The 15,600-nt window shown below is 39.2% G+C and overlaps 1 protein-coding gene across 4 annotated transcripts in view; it reads right to left on the bottom strand.

Moving 5' to 3' along the window:
- The window catches only part of AFG1L (AFG1 like ATPase), a 192,190-nt gene that overhangs the window by 34,531 nt on the left and 142,059 nt on the right, over positions 1-15,600 (bottom strand). The window lies entirely within an intron of this gene.

Here is a 15,600-nt window from a genome sequence, read left to right as displayed (position 1 = left end):
AGAATTAAATTACGAGCTTCGAAATACCAACTAGATCTACACATCAATAATTTTATCAGACTTTGAGTAGAAGGGCAATTATAAACCACAGAGTTTCTCTCAAGAGTGTCCTGGTTGAAAATTCGAGAAAACTCTCTCCATCTGTGATGCCCACCATTGCAGCTACTGTGCAGTTAGTCTTGTCAAAAATTCTTTTGAATTCTAATCAAAAATCACCATATGGTTTAGGGAACTCACATATATAAATGTGATAATACTATGGTCTTTTTTCCCCTCTCACTTTTTTTTCTAGAGGAGTTGATAAATTAACAGTCAATAAAATAAAATAACTGGCAGAAGAAATAAATGTTTAAAAAAAACTTCAAGTGAAAACAGAAGTTTCCTTCAACTTCATCTACATACAAACTTAGAATGATCTGCCAATATGCTTAATTTTGACACACAAATCACTCTTATCTAGGTGCAGAAGCAAATCAAACTCAATTCTGGACATCCATCTTAATAAAATCTTATTGAAAACTAATATGGTAAATTATTTTCTCTTTAGATTGAGCTAAAACTAAAACAAACTAATATCTCCCTAGAGATAATTATCAGGGGCAGGCATTTAACATACAAACACTTAATTCTTCAACTGTTCTACAACAAATGCTTTTAAAGTACAACAAAGCACACAGTCATTATGAAGGGTTTGGAACTGTTATATTCCAAGTAATAACCATTCCACCTCAAGGGATCTTAAGAACACTCTTTGCAGTCCTGGCTGGTATGGCTCAGTGGATTCAGTGTTGGCCTGCAAACTACAGGGCTGCCAGTTCGATTCCCAGTCAGGGCACATGCCTGGGTTGTGAGCCAGGTCTCTGATGGGGGGAGCATGTGAGGAGCAGCCGAACATCGGTGATTTTTCCCTCTCTTTCTCCCTCCCTTCCCCTTGCCCTAAAAATAAATAAATAAAATTTAAAAAATACTACTTGCAATGCTTAACTTTGTAGGGGGTATGTTATTTGACTTATATTAAGCCTTGTACAACATTTGAACAGAACCATATTAAGACAATAAAAAGACATTACAGAAAGAGTAATTATAGAGACAAAAAATAATTTTTTATTCTTGTTTATTCTATTACAATTGTCCCCTATTACAATTTTTCCCCTTTGCCCTCCTCCGTCCAGCCCACCCCCCCACTCCCACAGTCCATCTCCACACCATGGTTCATGTCCAAGGATCATTCATACATGTTCTTTGACTACTCCCTTCCCCTTCTTTCCACAATTCCCCATGTCCCCCCTTTCCTCTGGCAGCTATCAGTCTGTTCTCTGTTTCCATGCCTCTGGTTTTGGTTTGCTCGTATGTTTCTTTTGTTCATTAAAGTCCTCTTATAAGTGAGATCATATGGTATCTGTCTTTTGCTGACTAGCTTATTCCATTTAGCATAATACTCTCCAGTTCCTTCCATGCTGTTTCAAAGGGTAGAAATTCCTTCTTCTTTCTTTGTGCTGTATAGTACTCCATTGTGAAAATGCATCAGTTTTTTAATCCATTCATGTACTGATGGACACTTAAGCTGTTTCCAACACTTGAATATCATAATAGCCCTGATATGAACATAGGAATGCATAGGTTCTTTTAACTTGGTGTTTCAGGATTCTTAGGGTGTTATTCCCAGGAGTGGAATCTCTGGGTCAAAAGGCAGGTTCATTGTTGGGAACTGCCCTGCCTGGTTTCAGAGGCTGTAACCCCCCACAGCTAAGGCTGAGTAAAGAGACCTTGGTACCATAAGCCACTGAGGAGTCAAATTATGTTCCTGGCAGGGGGTGCAGCCCCTGGTTAGCAGATGACTAGTTAGCCAATAATGGGTAAGATTCCTCAAGAGAGGGATGACCTAAGACAGGCATGGTCATGAAGGGGCCCTCAGGGAAGGACTTGGGGCTATAGAAAAAGGGGGTGACGGGCCCTTGTCCCTCAGCTTTGACATAGCCTGAGTCCTCATTCTATCTGCAAGAAGTCTCCTAATCTCTTGGCTGCCTTACTTTACCATCCTCCCCTGCCCCCCAGTTAAGCCTGAAACAATGACAGAGGGCAGTCTAGCCCTGGGCAGGAACAGGGGGTTCCCTGGGTGATCAGGCCTAAGAAAGAATGCATAAAGTCCTGTGAAACCTGCTTTGCTAAGAATGCCCTCAATTTTCTGATAAGGGTCCAAGCATGAAATGAGTTTGTTTCCCAATTTGCATGGTCCTTTACCTAACTGACCCTGACTCAGAATAAGCCCTCAGAGTTCTTTGAATGTTACCTATCATTGCTGCCTGACAGTGATGAATGAAGACCTTCCTTGAGGTAATGCTCCCTGAAAAGCAATAAAAGCCTGAACAGGCAGGGGTCGGGGTGCCCTCCATCTCAGAGAGTGGCCGTACTGTCCCTTTTTCTCCACAGGACTTCTGTAGTCCATGTGAATTTGTTCGTCTCATCCATAACATACGGACCCCGCTGGATGGAGTCTGCATCAGGCCATTCTTAGTTTTCTGAGGAAATTCCACAGTTTTCCACATTGGCTGCACCAGTCTGCATTCCCACCAACAGCGTACTAGGGTTCCCTTTTCTCCACATCCTCTCCAGCACTTGTAGTTTGTTCATTTATTAATGATGGCCCTTCTGACAGGTATGAGGTGATATCTCATTGTGGTTTTAATTTTCATCTCTCTGATGGCTGGTGATGCTGAGCATCATTTCATATGACTACGGGCCATCTGCTCTGCATGGCCCATAGAAGCGCCTGTTCAGGTCCTTTGCCCATATTTTAAATTGGAGTGTTTGTCTCCTGGTATTGAGTCATATGAGGTCTTTATATATTTTGAAGATTAAACGCTTGTCAGATGTATCACTGGCAAATATGCTCTCCCACACAGTCGGTTCCCTTTTCATTTTGATGATGATTTTTTTCTACCTGTGCAGGAGCTTTTTAATTTGATGTAGTCACACTTGTTTATTTTTTCCTTTATTTTAAAGGTACAAAGGTGCCCTGGCTGGTGTAGCTCAGTGGACTGAGCACGGGCTTGTGAAGCAAAGAGTCGCCAGTTTGATTCCCAGTCAGGGCACATACCTGGGTTGCAGGCCAGTTCCCAGTAGGGGGACACAGGAGAGGCAACCACACACTGACATTTCTCTCCCACTCTGTCTCTTTCCCTTCCCCTCTCTCTAAAAATAAATAAATAAATAAAATATTTTTTTAAAAGGTGCAAAGGAATCACACAAGCCAAGGTAAACGTCAATACCCATGTCATGCATGGGCATGTTTAGATGGCTTTGCCAGCATCAGTCTTGGTTAACTCAGTGGGAATTGCCCCCATTCTGCGGTGGTGGTGTGCGCATGCACAACTGTTGGGGAAGTGAGCTACTTTTCAAGAGATACAGAAAGGAGAGAGTGATGCCAGCCGCCCCAGATGTCTGCTGGCTTTCAGAAAGTTAACCTCTCCTTAGGATAGGCATGTTGCCCAATATGGGGGGAGAACTATATTCTGAAAAATTACCAAGACAGAAGACACTTACACTTCTAAAAGCATGTTTGGTGAATGAACAATAGTTTACAAACTGCCTTAGTGGTGATTTCTTTTCTACTCTGTGTTCTAATACACTACAATATTCAGATGTGGCCACTAGACTTTAACATCATCTATGAAATTCCTATATGTAATTTCATTTATGGTGGCATTATATGTGAAATTACACAATTATTTTTATTATAACAGTATCCTTATAAGAATTCTATTACATTATCATAAAATGTTACCATAAGTTACAACACATAAAATAAAAAAATTTTATTGGTGTTAAGTTGCCTTAAAATTAATATTTATAAAAGTATTTTATGTAACATACAAACAATTAAACAGACTCATCTATGTCAACTTCCAATTTACCTCAGGAAGTAAGCTCTATTGCTCTATTGCTCAAGCTTTATTCCTTTCTGGGGGACAGAAATCTTATCTTCCTATTGTCTTACGAGCAAAGGAGACTAGTGTGTATTTTGGTTTCATTAGATGTGTCTATACTGATATAAAAAAAATAAAGATACCATGAAAGGAATCCTTACCAGAATTCCAGGAACAGTGTATTCAAAATCCCTTAACAAATGACTTACAAGGTAACACTAGTGTTCCCACACTCCACTCAGATTTCACATTTCTCTACTAAAGTGGATTCATCAAAGTTCATTAACTTTTTTATGGATGAGAATTAGAAAAGTAAAAAGAAAAATTAAAACTTACCTACCTAGATTAGCTTAAAAGATTAAGTTCATTATCCGGGTTCATATCTGCATTAAACATCTTTGAGTAGGTTTGTAATTCTAGTGAAAATTTTGGATGATTCTTAACTAATTTAATGTGTCACACAGGGAACAACTAAAGCGCTAACATTTGTTGAGCAAGTATTAAGTAGCAGTTAATTTACCTATACCACTTCCACGTCACCAGCTAGTATGTTATTCCATTTTTACAGAAAATAAATTCAGAGAATTAAGTCAGTTAATCTATCTCGATACACAAAAATTTAAGTTATCTGCATCACAGAAAATATTATAAATAAAATATATAGCATATTAAACCAGGAACAAAGTGGCAACATTTATGGCATTCAATTAATATTGTTAATGTATTTAAAAACTCTGACAGATAAAAAAAAATTGAATACCTCAAGAGAAAACCTATCAAAGGATCCAAACAGGCAAATTGCATAAAAAATGCAGCTCAATGGGCAAGAAGCATATGTAAAACTGTTCATTTTTTACTAGGAACAACAAATGTGAAGTAAAACCGTAAGATGCCATTCTTTCATCCAAAATAGCAGAGACGAGGGAAAAGATAAAACACTCAGAGTAAATGTAAATATGGAGAAAAAGAACCCCCTTCAAACTGCTGAGAGGGGTGTATGAGCTCTCAGGGCAACTAGATAATAGTAATAAAAGTATTATAAACATGCATTTCACATCACTAGTCATTCCACTCATGGGCATTTTACCTATAAAAATAATAATGGTTAATGAGTATAAGGATGTTTACTATAACACTCTTAACATAATAAAAATTTTTAAAAGAAGTCAATGCCCAGCAATGGGGAATTTGGTGAAGTCCATTTGCATATAACCATACGATAGGGTATTATGCAGTTTTTGAGTGCAACTTTTCCCTCTTGTCCTGGAACTGCAAATAAAGACCCAAAGTTGATGGCTGTAAGTGTTAAGTACCATCAAATTCTAAAGAGCACCACCAATGAGGCACCATTAACGGGATCCAGACACCCACCCCAAAGGTTAAGTGATGAGGGGAGCCAGCCCTACTGGGAACCACCACCCTCCTCATCCTGACGTCACAGTGTCTTTATAGAGCAGGTACAGAGGATCAGGAGTCACTGGCCTTCATGTCTAGGATTTGTGAGGAGCCTTTTGCCTCCTTTCTCCTTAGGAAAGAAGAGGAGAATTTGCCCTCCCCAAAGGCAAGTGATGTGGGGAAAAGGTCCTCTAAGAGAATCACTTGGAAACATTAGGGGAATCTGGAGGAAAAGAAGACTGGTATTGCTTCCCTTAGTTGGATGAGAAGAACTTCAGTAGGTTAAGAAATCAGAACGTGGAAGGAGGGATGCTGAGTCATGACAAAACAAAGCAGTTCTCACCAGAAAACCCTCTAAAAATTTGGCACTACTAGATAAACTTAAAGATACAAGTAATGGCTCAAGCTAGAAACTCTCTGAAAATAAGACAAAGGCAGTTCCTTCAATTCCCTACCTTTGATTGGACAGCCAGATTCCTGTACCTCCTCCATTCTCACCATCGGGGACAGTTTAACAATGAAGAAAGGGGGAGAGATACTATACTGGAAACTTATATATTAAACAGTGAAACTAACTTCAGCATCCAGATCCCTACCAGCCAAGCATCCATCCCAAGAAGTAGACAGAAAGATTTGAGGAAACTGAATAGACAAAGAAGGACTTGCTGATACTGACATTTGGTGGGGGGAGGTTCTTCAATGTAAACCTGACTAGCACCTATTACTCCCAAATGATGCCCACCAATTAATAAAATCGTATATTGTACACAGAACTTGTAATAATTAATTAGGTTTTAATTTTAAATAATTAAAAACGTTTAATTATTTAAACGTTTAATGCTTCATTTAATGCTTCATTCTTAAGTGTGAGTAAACAACCAAGTATTTCTGGATATTTAAGTAAGCCTCTGGGGTAAAAGATAAACATAAACATAAAAAAAAAAGCAGAAGAAAGGATCTTGAAGGAAGCAAATAAAAAATAGAGACTAGGAGGGGGAAATTACTCTAATATGCCTAGAGAAAGGAGGATATTGCATCCACTAAACAAAGAAGGATGCTATAAATTAATACAACAATCAGTGCATAGGAAAGATCTCTAAAAATGACTGCTAGATAAAAATAATTCAGGAAATGAACTGGAAGAAAAAGTTGAAGTAATCTTTCAGATATTGGAGCAAAAAGACAAAGAAGATGGAAAATAGAAGAGAAAATAAAAGAATCAGAAGATCAATCCAGAAGGTTCAATATCCATTCAGGAGTTGTAAAATCTATGGAGAAATAGGAAGAAAAAAGTGAAAGAAAAATTAAGTTTCCTAAAATCGAAGGACCTGATTTTCTATGTTGAAAGAGTCCACTGAACTCGTAGCACAAAGAGTGAGGATGAAAGCTCCATTCCAAGGCACATTATCATAAAATCTCAGGAAATCAATAATAAAAAAAGAATATCCTAAAAATCTTCAAGAGGAAAATCCAGGTCAAATATAAAAGGTCAACAATCATTCACAGCAATTTACTTTGCAACAGCAATAATGGCAACTTTTCGATGGCAATAATGGAAACTTGAAGATGATGGTATATGTCTAAAAAATTCTAAGGGAACATTATTGTTAAACTATCCATGCCTAATCATACTATGAATCAAGCCAAATAAAGGCGTTTTCAGACAGATAAGCAGTCAAAAAACATATTTCCCACATAGACGTCTTAGAAAGCTACTAGAAGGTGTGCTTTATCACAACACGGAGAAGGGTTCTATTTCCAGTAGCATCAGATAAGCTCCGCCCCAAACGGCCTCCTGCTGAGAGCAGCATTAAACTGGACAAAATATAAAACAGGTGACCTAAAGGCATTACACAGTGAATAGGCAGATTCTAAGGGGAGCTGACACTAGGAAGAGGGGAAAAACATTTTATAGCTTTTAGATTGAAGACAGCAAAGTCAGTACTGCTCGCTCATTATTGGCACATAAAAATGGAACTGATTTCTGGATATTAATTTTTATATCTTTCTACTTTGCTGAATTCATTTATCAGTTTTAGCAGTTTCTTGGTGGAATCTTTAGTGCCCTCTATGTACAGTATCATGTCATCTACAAATAAAGGCAGTTTTACTTGTTCCTTCCAATTTGGATGCCTCTTTTTTCTCCTTCTTGTCTGATTGCTGTGGCTAGGACTTCCAGTACTATGCTAAATAATAGAGTTGAAAGCAGGCATCTCTGTCTTCTTTCTGATTTTAGGTGAATACTTGTAGTTTTTGCCCATTGAGTATGATGCTGGTAGTGGGTTTGTCACATATGTCTTTTATTACATTTAGGTATGTTCCTTCTATTCCCACTTTGCTGAGAGTTTTTATCATAAATTGGTGCTGAATTTTATCAAATGCTTTTTCTGCATCTATTGATAAGGATCATGTGGTTTTTATCCTCCATTTTGTTTATGTGGTATAGCACGTTTACTAATTTGCAAATATTGTATCAATCTTGCATCCCTGAAATAAATTCCACTTAATCATGGTGTATGATCTTTTTTGATGCATTGTTGTATTTGGCTAATATTTTGTTGAGAATTTTAGCTTCTATATTCATCAGGGATATTAGCCTGTAATTTTCTTTCTTTGTAGTGCCTTTATCTGGTTTGGGAATTACGATAATGTGGCCCTTGTAAAGTGAGCTTGGGAGTCTTCCTTCCTCTTGAATTTTTTAAAATAGTTTGGGAAGGAGAGGTGTTATTTCTTGGAATGTTTGGTAAAATTTAACTCTGAAGCCATCCAGTCCAAGGATTTTATTTGTTGGGAATTTTTTGATTACTGCTTCAATTTCACAAGTTGTAATATGTTTATTCAGATTCTCTGATTTTTCCTGATTTAGTTTAATAAAAGAGTACAAGAGGGATAAATGGCAATGGAAAATATACAATAAAAAATAAACTATTAGAAAATAAATGAAGTCAGTATTGCTCAGGGCAACAAAAAATCCAACAGAAAACTCACAATCCTTCTGGTTTAATGAACCAGAGGAGTGTGTGTGTGTTGGGGTGGGTAGGGGAGGGGGGATGTCACCACACATCTGGAAAATCAGGGGCAATCCAGAACAAGAATTTCCAAGCTCCCAAAAGATATTAATTAATCTTGAAAATTCTTGAAATCCTAAGTTAGTCTGTATTTATTTCAATATTCTGTTTTCAAATAATGAGTGTCTGTAATAATAAACAGTGAACCATTTTTCTGTCATAGAACTATACTAAAAGTTTCAGCAGTTTTCTGTAAAATGACAGTATAACATTAAATTCATGGCTTATCACTATTAAAACTAGTATGTTATGATAAGATTACATGTTTTAACAACACATAAAAATGATCTCTACCTGATATAGATTTTCATAGTAAAAAAATTAAAAGGAAACATTAATCTAAAATAAATTCAAAATACAATTATTTTAAAATTTAAATACCACAAATATTTACTATGTAAAAATTATTTTTAAAATTAAAGGTTTTTAAAACACAAGCATTAATTACCTTATCTGCCAGTCCTGATCTTGGCTGGTTGACACACATTTCACACAAAGAAAATGTCATTTTGAAGACACTGATCAAATCATTAACAGTGTGTCCCAACTCACTCTCAAGTTGAGCATTAGGGTACATATTGCTTCATATAAGCTCATTTCTTTAATTAATATGAGTTAATTGGCTCATTTACTTTATATTACCTCCTTAAAGGCCCTATTTCCAAATACAGGCACATTAAGGGGTTAAGACTTCACTTATGAACTTTGGAGAGATGCAATTCAGTCCACAGCAATGAGCATTTGGATAGTTTATAGTTTGGAGTTTTATGAACAGTGCTACTCTGAACATTCTAGTACATGCCTTCCGTAAGCTGACGTATACGTGTCCGTTGGACGCATTACCAGGGGCGGAATTGCTGCTCCCAGGGTAGGCCTATGTCCCGTGGAGCAGACGCCGTCAGACTCCCACAAGGGCGCGGCAGTTCACTCGCTCACCTGAGTACACGAAGAACTCCGCTGTGCCACATCCTTGCCCGCTTTTGGGATTTTCTACCTCTTCCATTTTAGTGATTTGGTAAATGCATCATAAATTATTTTAATGTAAGTTGCCTCAAATTGTTTTGAAAATGAGTGGGGCATAAAAATACCTGTATGATTTAATTAATGCACTAGTTAATCCAGAACCATTATCTTAGTAACATGTCATGGTATATATAACAATTGTAAATCCATGTTTTAAAAACATTTAGGATTGCTTGACATGTTTAAGTAGGAAATTTCAAGAATACAACTTCACTGTAAAAATTTCAGCCAGAGAAATAATTTTAGCTTCAAAACAGGGAAAACGTGGTGTTTATATCAAAGAAAACTGGAGCAACTGCACTGAGTCTACAACACCAGTGCCCCCTGCCAGCCTCCCAGTGACGCTGTCGGAACACATGGCAGCACTGCCTCACAGGAACACCTACACCTGCAGTGCGCTCATGCCTGTGAAACCCTGAAAAGGAACCAGGGTGAGCTAGTTTTTAAAAAAATTTAGTGTGCGGGACATAAGCCCTAAAGTCAGCAATAGGCATATTCAGGAAACAAAGGTACAAAAAACACACACGTGGATCTGGATTATAAAAAACACAAAAGTGATTCAAATGACTCAAATTACAAAGATAAAGGACCAATAAAATTTGAAGGGACAAAACCTAGTGGTCAACAGCAGTTGCATGAAAATGCTACAGCCAAAAGTGGCACTAAGTTAAGTATAATTTTTTCTGTGTAAAAGGAAGCTATATTCAGGGTTTTCTTTTGAGGCTACAAGAATACCATGTCACAGAGCATGGAAGAAAACGTTCTATTCAGCTTTGTGTGGCCCCACTTTAACCACAAAGAGGGGCATCTTAAGGAAGGGGGGCTTGGGTGCCATCAAAATGAGGAGGAGAAAGCAGGAATTAAGCTCAGATGTTATGACTCATATCCCCTTTCCTTTCGTGAGGGGCGACAGAAACATAAGCTCCTACAACTGAATACTGATAGAGAATTTAAGTGACTTCTTTTAATTCTGGGTAATTGCTCCTTTGGTGAGATGCTACTGTGTAGGAGGCCTTTGTGCAGATAAGAAGCAAAATAGAAAATCTGTCCACAGATAATCAAAAGTTGGCCGCAGTAAGAGAATTAAAGTCATTTCTGAAGAAGAAGCAGAGTCACGCTTTTCATATGCTTCTTGTTGGGCGGCAGGGTGTAGGGGGCCCACGCAGAGCACAAACTCCTTTTCCTTTGTAATTCCGTGGTAATAACCACCCATTTCATTGCTTCCATCACCTTTTGTTAAGCTCAGAAATGCAGTGGAGGGGCAGGTTTCTATTTTCTATTGAGTAATACCATTGTGTCTTTAAGTCAGAACAGCCTTGGAATCAACCACTATTTTGTTGCCAGGAAATTTAATTTGCCATTACCTCACAAAAGAATACTGTGAGTACAGTACCCTGGATTAAAAGCCCAATTGCTTCGGAAGTATGAGAATCATAATTTACTTTTCCATATCATATTAGTTAATAGAGAGGAAAGTAACCAGTCATTTCCAATTCCTTTGAGAAAATTTCTATAGCTGAAATCAGGCATTCAACATAAAACTTAGACTGAAAAAATAGAACACGTCAAAAAAAGACCTTATTATTGCTGGATCATTTGAAATTCTCAACAAAAATTTCAAACAAGTGGAGGTTTCTAGAAGAGGGTCACACATGAATTTAAATGGAAATTAATTTCTTGAAGAACCTCCCACTTCATTAGGATTGACTCAGGGGAACAGAATGCTACCCACACTTTGCCCCTTCATCCCTTTTTAAAAACCAACAGCTTGTTAAGGTATCAACAAGTAGAATAGGGTTGGCTTTCCTTGGTCCCTCTCTCTCCATGTTCTCTATTCCAGAGAGCCAAAGTTGATTCAACGAGGGAGAAATTTCCCCTTCCTCTTAGGGCTCTTGTGCCAAATTTCCCTGGCAGTGAGCCTTCTCACTCTGCTGATTCCTTGTGCATTCATGCTGTACAGCTCTTTGTGCTCATACCAAACATAATCTGGGGCTGGAGGCAGGTCCAAGATTAAGTTGGTTTACACTTGCCTTAATATAAAACAGACTTGGTTGCATTTCAAATCCTGTAGGCTTGTTTTACATAACGGAATCAGTTGTTAGGATGGATTTTGTCCTAGTATTTATCTTCTTCTTAATCACTGAAAGGCTTCATTGACTGTTCAGAGATCCATTTCAGTCTCTAAATTTCCCACCCTTCTAATCACCAGGAGAGTAACTCACCTAGTTCCATTAATCTTGACCTGTGTATAATACAGAAAGTGGGACCTAGCACCTTTTGCTCTCAAATTCCAGACCTTCACTCCCTCTCTTCTCAGCCCCAAACTCCATATAAAATTTCTATCAAATTTATTTATTGTATCCCCCCCCAATAAATCAGTGATGTAATACATAGAATTGCAGGTTGGTAGATCCAAAATATATTTCTCTTTTCATAAAATTTCAGAAAGGCTATAGTGATTAAAGATTTTCACTAGAAAAGATAAAAAAAGCTAGGAAATAAGAGGCTCTAACTCCTCTTCAGGCAAAGATGGTCACATCTACCTGGGAAAGAGAAGCCAGGGAGTTTTAATAGATTCAAGAAAAAGTATACAGCAAGTAATGAAAAGACTGGGACTTTTGCCAGATAAGCTTTTCTAATGTTGAAGCTTGACCTATAGTTATAAATGTGATCTATTTGAAGATGAAATGATAAGAAAAGAATTGTAAGGAAATATAAAAACTTTATTCTGTACTTTCATAAGTCTAAGTATACATGTTACTTACCCATGTACATATTGTGTATATAGCTTATTTACACTCCATTACACGAGTACAGCCTTGCAGCTGAATACTTTGTCCCTGTGTTCAGCTAGAAATGGCAGGCCAGCTGCATCCCAGTGCTGGACGGCCTGCTGGAAAACCGTCACTGTGACATGCTACTGTCAAATGACAGTTCAATACAGAAACAGAAGACAGAAGTCGTGCAGAACTGACTGATAGAACCTGATACTGAAGTGTATACAAGATGAATTGCTTTGGCTGCTGTGCCACTTTTTAGGTGGTGTTTCAAAGAGTTTCAAAAACCCTTGAAATTAATTTTCATTCAGTAGTCCTTGAGTTAACATATGATTAACAAATATTTAAATGTGCATCTAAAATATGTCAAATAGGATATTTTCGTGATTTTAACAGACAAACAGGATATAAAGCAGACTATGCCCTACAGGATATAAGGCAGAAAACTCTTTCTCTTACTAATACGCAGTTGTAAGTTTGTAATATCACAGAGCCTCTCACATCCGTAAACTATCAAGAGGTGTTCTTAGGAGAAGGACACTACTGTGCATCTACGTTTGAGAACAAACTGCAGTTCCCCCTACCGCAGCCTTTTCCCTATAGGTGGCCTTCAGAGTACAGATTTATTACCCTTGCAACAAACAGTGCTTCATTCTGAATTTGAAACACTTCGATGTTAATGAAACTTTATACTTTACACTTCTTATAGGGATAAATACTTCACTTAAAAAATACATACTGAAAAAGTCATTAACACAGGGAGATTCAAGATGATAATGGAGCAGGTAGAAGCTACACTCATCTTTTCCAAGAACTAAACTAAAATATAGAGCAATTAACCTCAATAACCAACTGAGGACCAGATGACGAGAAGTCTTATAACCAAGGATTTACAGAACAAGCCAAATAGAGATTGGTAGGAAGGACAGAGATGCAAAAAGGGCTGGCCTCACTCCCACATTTGGTGGCTAAGATTCCAGAGGAATGTCTCAGCTGTGGGGATTCCCTCTGAGAAGTGCAGGATCTAAAGCCCGTGCTGGGATCCCCAGCCTAGGGCACCAGAGCTGGGAAGAGGTGCCCACATACTATCTGGCTGTGAAAGTCAACTGTCTGCCAGAAAGAATTGGGAGTCTACTAGAGAAACAGGCAACCTCTTAAAGGGCCAACACAAAAAGCTCATTCACAGCCACTTACCCTGGCTCTGGGGAGGGCAGAGCAGACTAGAGTCCTGGAGGAGAGACTGGGGTTTGTGGCTCTGGGAAGAGAGCTGAGAGGACAACTGCCAGGACTCCCTGTGCTGAGTCACTGTGCTGCACTGCAGATGCCATCTTTCTTGGGTGGAGCATGTCCCACACATGGCATCAGCCCAGGGAAATGCAAGAGCCCCACCCTCTGGTCTCCCTGTCAACCTACCCTGCCCAGTCTCCACCCTGCTAGAGTCAGCTGTGTGGACCAGGGTGTAGAGGTCTAGGCAGACTCGGGATGTCAGTAACTGAGTTGTGTGTCTTTGAGGCAGAGGCCATTCCCCACCCCCACTGTCCCACAAACCTGACTGGAGCCTCCCCTCATGGGAGATCTGTTAAGCCCACTCTCTGGAGTCCCAGCTGGTAGCCCCACCCTCTTGTTTCTTGGTGGCTTCTCCCTGTTGAGGTTGGAGAAGAATTGGGTACAAACTGAGTTGTGTGACTCTGGGGCGGGGGCCATACCCCCAAACTCTCCCAAGCCTGACCAGCACCTCCTCCTCTCCCAAATCTCAATGAGCCCACACTGCCAAGATTGGGCTTCTGGCAGAACCTGGAACAGATTGAGCTGTGTGGCTCTAGGATAAGAAAAAATTTTCCCTTATACACCTGACCATGGCAGAGCCTTCCCCTCACATGGCCAAATCTTGGTCTGTTTGGGCCTAAAAAATTCTGTTGATCTCACCCTGAGGTGAGAGACTTCCTGAGGCCTGGCCCCATCACAAAGGGGTGTGAGCACCAGTAGGTGGCAGCCAAATTTGGAATACTCTGGGACACTGCTGAGTGGCCACAGACCTAGCACTGGCACTGAGCTTGAATCCGTGTAGATATGGTGAAAACTTCTTGCCCTTATCTGGAGATTCACTGAGAATGTACTGAATGAAAATTAATACTGCCAGAGGCTCTTTCAGTGACTGAGCCTAACAGGCAGCTGGCAGGTGGAGGCGGGCAGATGCAAACCTTGAGGGTTCCCAGGGGCTTTTGCTGACCTGCCCTTTGGCCCGGTACTGATAAAAGCCAGGTTTGGTGTGCAGTTTGGTCCTTTCCATGCATAACCCAGGCCCAAGAGAAGCAGCCAAATACTGTGGATTGCTTTGTAGCATTAAATAGGTTGCCCAGGGCCAGTCACAGGCAGCATCTGATATTGGTATGCAACAAAGTCCCTCCAAAGAGGCCTCAGAACCAACACACCCAGTGGCTAGCTTCAGATGACATCAGAGCAAGATCCAATAAATTTCACAAGTGGTACATCCTAATGGAGATCTCAGCAGGCATCAGAACCCGCTAAGGCAAATTCTGCTTCATGTGGTTACACCTACACAGTAGCTCATACACTATGGTTAGGGTTGATCTTCACCATCAGCCTGCTTGAGCACTGATCACAAATGGGCCAATATCAATTAAGACTCAATTTCAACAGAAAAGCCCACATAACCCACCCAAGGGATATTCCTGGAGCATCTATCACAGGTGATCAAGGAGACTGTGCCATGGAATCCCACAGGAGACCTACTACATAAGGCCACCCTATCAAGACTGGGAGTCACATCAGATCTACCTAATACATAGAAAGAAACACATAGAGGCAGCCAAATGGGGAGACAAAGAAACATGCTCCAAATAAAAGGACAGAAGAAATATCCAGAAAAAAAGAGCTAATTGAAACAAAGGCAAGCAATTACCAGACACAGAGATCAAAACAATGGCTATAAGTATGCTCAAGGAATTTAGGGGAAGAATGGATGAAATTAATGAAAACTTTAAAAAAGAGATAGTAGCCCTGGTCAGGTTGCTCAGTGTGTTGGAGCATCATGCCATATACCAAAAGACTGCAGGTTCAATCCTCAGTCAGGGCACATACCTAGGTTGCAGATTCAATCCCTGATCGGGGCACGTACAGGAGGAAACCAATCAATGGCTCTCTCTCTCTCTTTCTAAAATCAATAAACATCCTCAGGTGAGGATTAAAAAAGACACAGTAAGCACTAAAAATGGACATAGAACCCATTGAAAAAAGAAATGAAGAATACAATATCTGAAATGAAGAATATACTAGTTAAAATAAACAACAGGTTAGGTGAGGCAGATGATTGAATCAGCAATTTAGAAGACAATAGCAATTAGAGCAAAAAAATAATTTTAAGTAATGAGGATAGTTTAAGAAACCTTT

Source organism: Sturnira hondurensis, unplaced genomic scaffold (assembly GCF_014824575.4).
Source record: "Sturnira hondurensis isolate 20B ecotype Veracruz unplaced genomic scaffold, ASM1482457v3 Scaffold0015596, whole genome shotgun sequence".
NCBI lineage: Eukaryota > Metazoa > Chordata > Mammalia > Chiroptera > Phyllostomidae > Sturnira > Sturnira hondurensis.
Note: the sequence above shows the minus strand (reverse complement) of the source record. Positions and strands in the feature narration are given on the sequence as shown.